Source organism: Papio anubis, chromosome 9 (assembly GCF_008728515.1).
Source record: "Papio anubis isolate 15944 chromosome 9, Panubis1.0, whole genome shotgun sequence".
Lineage (NCBI taxonomy): Eukaryota > Metazoa > Chordata > Mammalia > Primates > Cercopithecidae > Papio > Papio anubis.
Genome location: NC_044984.1, coordinates 61,555,180 through 61,564,752, shown reverse-complemented (window position 1 = coordinate 61,564,752; position 9,573 = coordinate 61,555,180).

The window sequence follows — 9,573 nt, the reverse complement described above, 5'->3', positions numbered from 1 at the left end:
AAGTTTCAGTCAGGCCAGAATCCATATCACCCACAGTGGATATAAAAGGTAGATGAAAATTATTCTTTATTACCTTCCCAAAATAAAAGAGCATAAAATAACAAGACCATGACATTGAAACTTCACAGCCTAATCAGAAGCGAAGCCTATGAATGAGATGGGCCATGCTTCCAAAAGCTGTCAATAAGAAAAGTCTCACAGTGGATCTGGATTAGTAGAGCTGTCCAGGGTCCTGACCCCATTCACCACCTTCTCTTGCCCTGCCTGTTTCCCTATTTTTCTGTTTTAAACAGTAATCATCTTGACCTTTAACATTCTTTCATAAATGATGACAACTCTTACCTACTATTTCAGAATGCTTCAAGACCTTTCAATACAACCTTACCTTAGAAAATCTTTGTAGGTGCAGGTTGCTGTCTCTACAAACACCCAGAACAGGGAGCCTGGAACACTCTAGTTTAAGTGCATGCATTGTTAACCCTGGAAAGATTTAACATCATTCGTTTTTCCTAAGGACCAATTAATTTATTTACTTTTTTCTTTTGAGACAGAGTCTCACTCTGTCGCTCAGGCCGGAGTGTAGTGGTGCGATCTCGGCTTACTGCAACCTCTGCCTCCCGGGTTCAAGCAATTCTCCCGCCTCAGCCTCCCAAGAAGCTGGGATTGCAGGTCCACACCACAATGCCTGGCTAATTTTTTGTATTTTTCATAGAGATGGTGACCATGCTGGCCAGTCTGGTCTCGAACCCTGACCTCAAGTGATCCGCCACCCTTGGCCTCCCAAAGTACTGGAATTACAGGTGTGAGCCACTGCCCCCAGCCCAATTTATTTACATTTAAATTATAGTTCTCAAATTGGACTTCTTGGTTATAAAAATATCCATGATTTGATAGCCCTATGCCCCTGTGGCTACCAGCACAATTAGTTATTAAAAAATGAGGCAATACAACATACAGAAACAAGTCCAAGAGAAAAAGGACAATATAGCCATGACCTGGTCAATACTCATCACAAATGTGTTCACACTCTGGAGCACGTACTGCTAAAAGGTGAAACTAGTTGGATATTAGTGTTGCACAGTCTGGTTACCAGGAAGTATTACTACAGTGTTCTCTGCTTTAAACAAAGACCTAAAAATATGCCCTGCAACTCTTTATCAGGTAAGAATATCAGTTGTCTGGTGTGATTTAATATCTATCATTTACAGATTTATTATGTCTTTCTCTTGAAGTCACAAATGCTCAAACACCCTCCTATTCATGTAATTCATGTAAAATATGAGGGCTTCTGACTGGACACTTTGTTTTTACTCTGAGAAGTTAGATTATTATTGAAAATAATATAAACCCATATAGCTAATTTGCCAAAAGCTGTGTTTTAAATCCAGTAAATGTGTTTTTAAATAATGCAACTTCTGACCTGCTTAGTATTCAAAACCAAAAACTGAAATTCTGCCACCCTCTTTGCAGTCTATTGATTTGAGAACTACAGCTGCTGAAATTAAACTTTATTGTTAGCATAGAGCTTTCAGCTGAGGAAGCAATTTCAAATTGGTTTCTTTTCTAGCCCAGCTTAATATTAAGTAAATATGTGCCTATAAGTGTCTCTAGCTAGATTATTACCTAAAGTGGTGCATGCAACTTTGCAGGTGCAGCTCTGAGAAGCGAAAATATACTTTGGTGATGAATCTTCCTATCCAATGGGTAAACACATGTTTTGAAATTGAATGCGTGGTTATCCCCAGAGCACAAGAATGTTTTCAAAGTTAGACCTTTTTTGTTTAACATACTTTTTAATTTAGTGCTCCAAGCTACAGAGATACAGAAATGAAATGGCCACAGTCCCTGTTCTTGAGGAACACCCTATTTAAAAAGAAGATAGAACCAGATATTATAATATACCATGGAAATAAATAATAGAGATGTGCACAGTGTACAATGGTAAAGGCCTCTTGTTTACGAGTGTGGGGGGCAGTAATTTTAGGGACTAGGGAATGAAAATTACCCCAGAGGAAATCAAATAGGGACCGATGAGACAAATGCCTTTGCTTTATTTTTTTTAAATAGCAAGTTCAATTTCCTGGTTCAAGAAATAGCTTCTATTCTCTAAAAATAATAAAATAATGTTCCCCTGCTGGCATAAACACTAACGGAAGTAGCGGAAATAATAACCCATCATTTTATAGACATTCTGAAAGACAAGGGAAAATGATGAATAGAAGAATACTATGAAAAGCTATGAATTTTGAATAACGAGATCAGTAAAGATATTACCTATTTTGATTTCAAATCTATAGGCAATGAAATTTTGGAAACTAGAGGAAAGGAACACAATATCTTTTCATGAATGTCTTATCTTTTAAAGAATACTGTGCCTTTCAAAGTTATGCCTTGCAATACGATGAAAAAAACACTTAGAAATTTGTCTCAGAAATCAATAAAACTTGACTTAGTTTGATACTGTGCCAATTTAAGCTTACAACTGAATAGAGTCAGATTTCCCTTCCTAATAAAGAAAGCCATAGCTGCTACTCTACATACAGATACATCTCTACCACAAAATCCCAACCCTCCACATCATGCCAGTTTGCCTACTCTGATGCATTTTTGTGTCATAAAGAGATGAGGCTGAGAGTTTTGAGTGAAACTTTTTGTAGAAACCACTTTTATCAATTGACTATGAAGAATAAGGAAAACCAGTCCAAAGTATATACCCTGTACCTATATAACACAAACATGAGTGACAATTGGTCACTTTACCTTATGATTAAGCAAAGGAAAAAGAGTTATTTAGATAATTCAGTTCAAATGAATTTGGGAGGCTATGGTTTTGTTCCTGGAAACCAAATATAACACTCAAGAATACAGGATAAGAAAGGAAAACCACTATCCTGTCCACAAGCCAAGGAGACAAAACTGTAAATGGTGACCAAGCTCAGGAACACTTTCAACTCCTAAAAAAGAATCCATCAGCCAAGACTTATACATATTCTTATATACACAGTGCAACCATCACCACCACCACCACCACCACAGTTAACACTTACTGGGCATTTACTATGTGCCAGGTATTATTCTAAATGATACATCTTCATTATTTTAGTACATGTCTGCAACAACCCCATATGAGGAATGTGTTTCCATATTTCATCCAATCTAATATACCATTGATGATGAGACATGACTTTTTTTGTATATTGCTAAGAAAGTAAAATAATAAACTATGATTGAATTTCCATTTTAAGGCACATTTAGATTTTAGAGCTAAACTATGAAATTATGTGCACTTAGGATTCAATGAAATTCAATAATATTGCCCTTATTTTACAAAGGAGCACACTAATGCTCAGAGGGGTTACGTTAACTTTCCCAAGGTCACTCACATTGAGGCAAGATAAAGAAAGTGGAGGAGACAGGGTATGAATCTGGGTCCAACAGACCCAGGTCCCTCACCAGTGCCACCCTCTATTTTTATGATCTAGAACAACCAACAGTTGCTTTCTCATCTTTTGAAGCAGGAATTTTAGCTTTGAAGTACATTATTTCTAAGATTCCTTTCAGCTTTCAGTGGTTGAATTCTTAGGTTTTTTATCTTCACAAACAGGCAGTGGTTTGGAATTTAATCAGAAAAAGACATGATAATTCACAGCATAATTTTGTGACTGTGGAAATGAGAGCAGGCCCTGCAAAAGAAATCAGACTTGGGGCAGCATAGTGGAAGCAGCAGTGCTTTTTGAATCTGAAAGCCCTGATTTTTAGTACCAATACTAATGCACATTTTTTTTTAAGCTATGTGATACTGGGTGAGATGCTTACCATCTTTGAACTGGAGTTTCTTTATGAAAAAATAGAAATGTGCCTATTTTAAAGGGATGTTGTGAAGACGAGCTATTATAGTGAAAGTGAAACTCTTGTCATGGAACAGTTGTTCCATAAAGACTAGTTGCCCATGTGCCCAAAACATTACTCTAAATTAAAAGTGTGGTCCAGCTGAGGCAGGCAGATCACAAGATCAAGAGATACAGATCCAGACCATCCTGGCCAACATGGTGAAACCTTGTCTCCACTAAAATACAAAAATTAGCTGGGCGTGGTGGAGCGTGTCTGTAATCTCAGCTACTTGGGAGGCTGAGGCAGGAGAATTGCTTGAACTAGGGAGTTGGGGGTTGCAGTGTGCCGAGATCGCGCCACTGCACTCCATCCTGGCGACAGAGCAAGACTCTGTCTCAAAAATAAATAAAGAAAGAAAGTGTAGTCCACTCTTGGGCACTGTATATTTTTGGGCTCTGTGTATTTTCTTCTTACAAATGTCATAGGACAATGGTACTGGAAAGTTGAAAAGAATGGGGGAAATTGTGCAAGGCATTATTAAGAGACAGGCATTTTGTATGTAACAGTTGTAGATATTTGTTATTCCCCACCTCACCCAGTATCCATTCCCTCTTCTGGGGAAGTGCCACGGAAAGCACTGTCTTTTCCATTTTGTCCAAAATTCATGGACAAAATCCATTGTCCGTGGATTTTTGAGTTGAGTTAACTGGACACCTAACTCCATAGAGGGGCATGAGATTCGGGCTTGGAAAATCAAATATTTCATCAGATCTCATGAGATTCAATTTGGGAATTTTTGCTGCAACTGTTGAGAGGAAGCATGTGCTCTTTCCTGCTGGACTTGAACCTTGAAATTTGAAGCTGTGGATGGCCATCTTGCTATCCTGAGAGTATGAGAAATAACACAACATGGTTGAGAACAGAGTTGAGAGATGGGAAGAGACAGTGTCCTAATGACATCACCCCATAAGCTAGTAAGTTCCTTTTTTGTGTGTGTGAACTAAGTTCTCCCTTTCTTTCTCTTTCTTTCTCTTTCTTTCTTTCTTTCTTTCTTTCTTTCTTTCTTTCTTTCTTTCTCTCTCTCTCTCTTTCTTTCTTTCTTTCTTTCTTCTTTCTCTCGTTCTCTTTCTTCTTTCTTTTCTTTCTTCTTTCTTTTTCTCTTTCTCTCTTTCTCTTTCTTCTTTCTTTCTTTTCCTTCTTTCTTTCTTTTTCTTTTTCTCTTTCTTCTTTCTTTCTTTTCCTTCTTTCTTCTTTCTTTTTCTCTTTCTCTCTTTTCTCTTTCTTTCTTTCTTTCTTCTAATACTGTAAATTCCTCTCTTGTTTAAATCTATTTGGGTTAGGTTGTCTGTTACTTGCAACCCCAAAATATTCTAGATAACCCCAAATAAGATAATGCATTTGCTTTCTTGAGGGAATTTGACTTGGGAAGAGAAACTACTACTAATTAGTAGAAGTAGAGTACTACTACTACTTACCTAATTCTCTTCCTGAAACTGGGCAGAGTCAAGTCGACTTGCAAAAGTCGCCATTTTGCAAGCTGCCTCATTTGCAAGACTGAGTGACAGAAAGTCAGGTATGACATAAAAGGGCCACCACATCTCTCCTAGTCCCCAAAGTGCGAACAATCCATACCTACATTGCTCCTAAAGTCACTACTTGTTTGCCTTCCTAGACACAATCATTTAATAATCAAAGGCCATATTCATTCTAGAAATTGATTTTAGATTTTTTTTCTCTCTAAATCTTTTGGTAGAACCAGTAAAACCTAACTCATTAAATAGATTGGTATGAGTTCTATTTCCTCTCTTCTTTGTAATTGCACTGATGAAGGGGTCAATGCAAATGAAAAGCAGGCTGCAGGAGAAGGAAGGGAAGCCATGAGGCCTGAGCCAGCTAACTGCAGATCAGAGAAAGAATTCCAGGGTGGAGAAAATTGGGTATGCAGAACACAAATTACTTAGACTTGGAGTTACTCCTTTTAAGTCAGGACATTCATTAAGTGCTGCTCTAAATCCTATATGCAATTTGGATAAAGTTCAAATGTATATCCAATTCATATTCCTTAGATGGCATTTACGGCTTTCCATCATCTGAAGCAAAACCAGTTTTCTAGCCTCCCTCTTCCCTTTTTTCCCATACTAATCAATGATTTCAGCTAGACCCATCCACTCCAATCTCTTGAACATATTCAGTAGTTTCCATTGCTATGGCTTTGATCTTGCCATTTCCTCTCCTAAGGAAACCTTTCATCTCCTTTCATCTCCTTTCAACTTTCCTAAGTCCCACAGGAATCAAATCCATTTCCTCTTGTCTTACAAAGCTTTCCCTAACCTCTTTAGCCGAAAAGGATTTTTCCTTACTCTTAACACTGAGAGCATTTACTGTCTATCCCTCATTTGACCTGCATTTATATACTGCCTTGCACCATTAGCTGTCCTTTAATGTATATGCATTTCATTTCTCTAATTAGATTGAGGTTAAGCATTTATCCTTATGTTTCATAGTAAACCCATTAGTACCTGGTAAGTGATTTGTACAAAGTAAGTGTTCAAAAAATGACTTTTTTGTAGATTGAGGATTGAGTCTAGGCAAAATGTTGCCCTGTGCATGTTTTTGCTCACAATTTCTCTTGAGAACAGTGTTAGTAACTGGGTGACAAATCTGAAAGAGGCAAAAATGTGGTGGTTTGGGAAGAAATGACAAATGGATAAATGTTAAATGGGAAGAGATGAAGAGACCAGATCAGTAGAGCTGAAATGAAACACATATGATAGAAGACATGGAGACTGTACAGAAGCTTCATTCCCAAGACTTCTACAAATGGTACCTACACAAACTTCCATCAACTTCAGCAAGATCAACCCGAATACATACATGTGGGAAGTTGTTTAGTTCAAGTTCCCTGTCTTTTTAATGATACTGAAGCATCTCTTTGCAGCTAGGCAGTGATAATAAAATTCCAAGAGGAGAATAGTAATTCAGCATGCACAAAAGAAAGCATGAGATCAACACTACAGAAAGAAAGCCTAGAATTTCAGGCACAAGCAGTGTGCAGAGTGGTGAATAGAGCTGGATTTAAAACATAACTGTGTGACTTGGGATCATTTACTTAGCACTTTTGAGGATAGTTCCCTTTGGTGTAAAATGGCAGTAAGCTTACTCTGACAGAGACTGCTAGCAGCCTAGCCAATGTACATTCTTGCCACTGCCCCTCTCCTTTCCTGCTAGCAGAATCACTGTATTGTTGGGAACAACAATGCACTAAAAGGGCGTTTCCTGTCCTTACCTACAGATAATGGTGAGATCACAGTTCAGAAGTCACTGTAGTGAGCTTTTTGGAAATCTCTTTAAAAGACAGCTGACCCAGCTAGGAGGTGTGCCTTTCTGCATTTCACCTCCCTTTTTCCTCCTTCCGCCTGGAACATGGATATGATGGCGGGAGCTATAGTGGCCATCTTGCCACCACAAGGCAATCATGAGGCTAGAAGCCATTCACTAAGTCTAATAAACAGAGAGATGAAAGAAACCTGGGTAACTGATGGCTGTGGATCAGTTACCCAGTCAATCAGATGGCTGGGATTGACTAACTTTGGATTTTTTCTAATGTGAGAGAAAAATAAATTTCTTTCTTGTTTAGTCTACTATTCTTCTGTTTCTTTTACCAATAACCAAATGCAATTCCTACTTCCTAGACTTGCTATGTACATTATATGAAACGATATTTATGAAGGGTCCATATATGTGCTATTATCCTTTTTTCATACCATTTATAAAAGACTTAATCATAGAGTAAATAAGTAATGTTTGGAATAGCAATTCAGATTAAAACACTGTCATTTTAGCTCGTTTTTTTGCCTGCATATAAAGCGGATAAATATCTCAAGATATTATTATTCCATATGTACATATCATGAATTATTGAAAACTCTCTTCTTGTTCTACTTGTCAGCTACCCACTCTCTTTGGATCAGGTGTGTATGGACTTACTGTTCTTCTACTCTGCACCTTTTATCCTGTTACTTTTCACACACAAAAAGTCCTCACTCTATTCTCTGTCTACCCAAAGCCTGTGCATTCTTCAAAGTTCATCTGATTTCCTCAGTCCATAGTAACCACTCCCCATAAATGCCGCTTACAGCGGTTCTTCCCCACTTGAACTCCCTTATCAATTATTTGTACTAAATTATTTGGCACTGAATAATTTCCTTCTTGTCTTCCTTTTAGTTGTCTGGTATGCGTAAGTCTTATCCTCTGTACAAAACTGTTACCTCCTTGAGATAACTAACATATTATTTAAGGAACATTCAGTAATATCAACAGACATGAGACAGATAAAGATATCCTTTTTGTTGGTTTAAACTCAGCATAACTCAGGATCCGTCTCCTGTCCTCCAACCTCCGATAGAATCTAGCACAGAATGGGGCACAGAGAAGATGCCTAATTAGTACACGCTTCACGTAATTGAAAACTCTTGCCATGTTTAGGTCATGATGCCAGCATAAAAAATATTCAACTGATATTTAATCAAGAATTTTCATCTGAAAATTTAAAGTGCATGCCCAATGAACCTAATGTTCTGGGACAAACCAGTACAACAGAAAAGAACACACAGCTAGCCAGAGACAAAATGGAAAAATACCAGGCTGGTCAAGAACCATTTCCAAGTTCTCTGTTTCCTTCCCTGACCAAAGAATTTATTCAATCTAATCAAAGCAGCACTTCAGCTGAATGCCAGTGAGTTTCTTTCCACCTGAGAGAGGAAAAAATTGAGTTTACCACCTTAGAAGAAACCTATATTGACATGTTTTAAATTGCCCCTTAGAATATCTCGCACAGAACAATTATCATTTCCACCTGTCACTTCTTTGGAGGTGATATTTTCATGTTAAGTCGGAGGTTAAATATAACAATTAATTTAATTTGTAATTTCCCATTTCTTTTAGAGCCTTGAAACACAAATTGCTTTTATTAAAGTATGAGTTGAAAATCATAGCAAAATCAAGTGGCAGAGGTTGAAACTCAAGTGTACAAAAGATAAAAAGAAAGGGTCAAAAGGTTAGAAACTCATTTCTACATTTGAGAATTAAAGCAAGTTGCCAGAAAACTAAAATACAACTGGTAATAATTTCATAAGTATTTTAAGGGAGTACAGCAATTGCCCATTAATAAAGGTGGAACATCCAGAGAAGCATCTTTATTTTTTTAATTATACAATGAATGTGTGCTTACTGTAGAAAAACGAGAAAACATAGATGAGGAAAGAGAAAACAGGGAAGAAATATTTTTAAATCACCCAAGAGCCCAGCACCCTGGAAGAGGAAAGCAACTATTGACCTCTGGGAGAATAACCATTAAGAATGTGTATCTTGGCCGGGCGCGGTGGCTCAAGCCTGTAATCCCAGCACTTTGGGAGGCCGAGATGGGCGGATCACGAGGTCAGGAGATCGAGACCATCCTGACTAACACGGTGAAACCCCGTCTCTACTAAAAAATACAAAAAACTAGCCGGGCGAGGTGGCAGGCGCCTGTAGTCCCAGCTACTCAGGAGGCTGAGGCAGGAGAATGGCAGGAACCCGGGAGGCGGAGCTTGCAGTGAGCCGAGATCGCGCCACTGCACTCCAGCCTGGGGGACAGAGCGAGACTCTGTCTCTTAAAAAAAAAAAAAAAAAAAAAAAGAATGTGTATCTTGTTAACAGGATAATGAGTTCGATTCTTCTTTTTCTGCCACAGTTGAGGCAAAG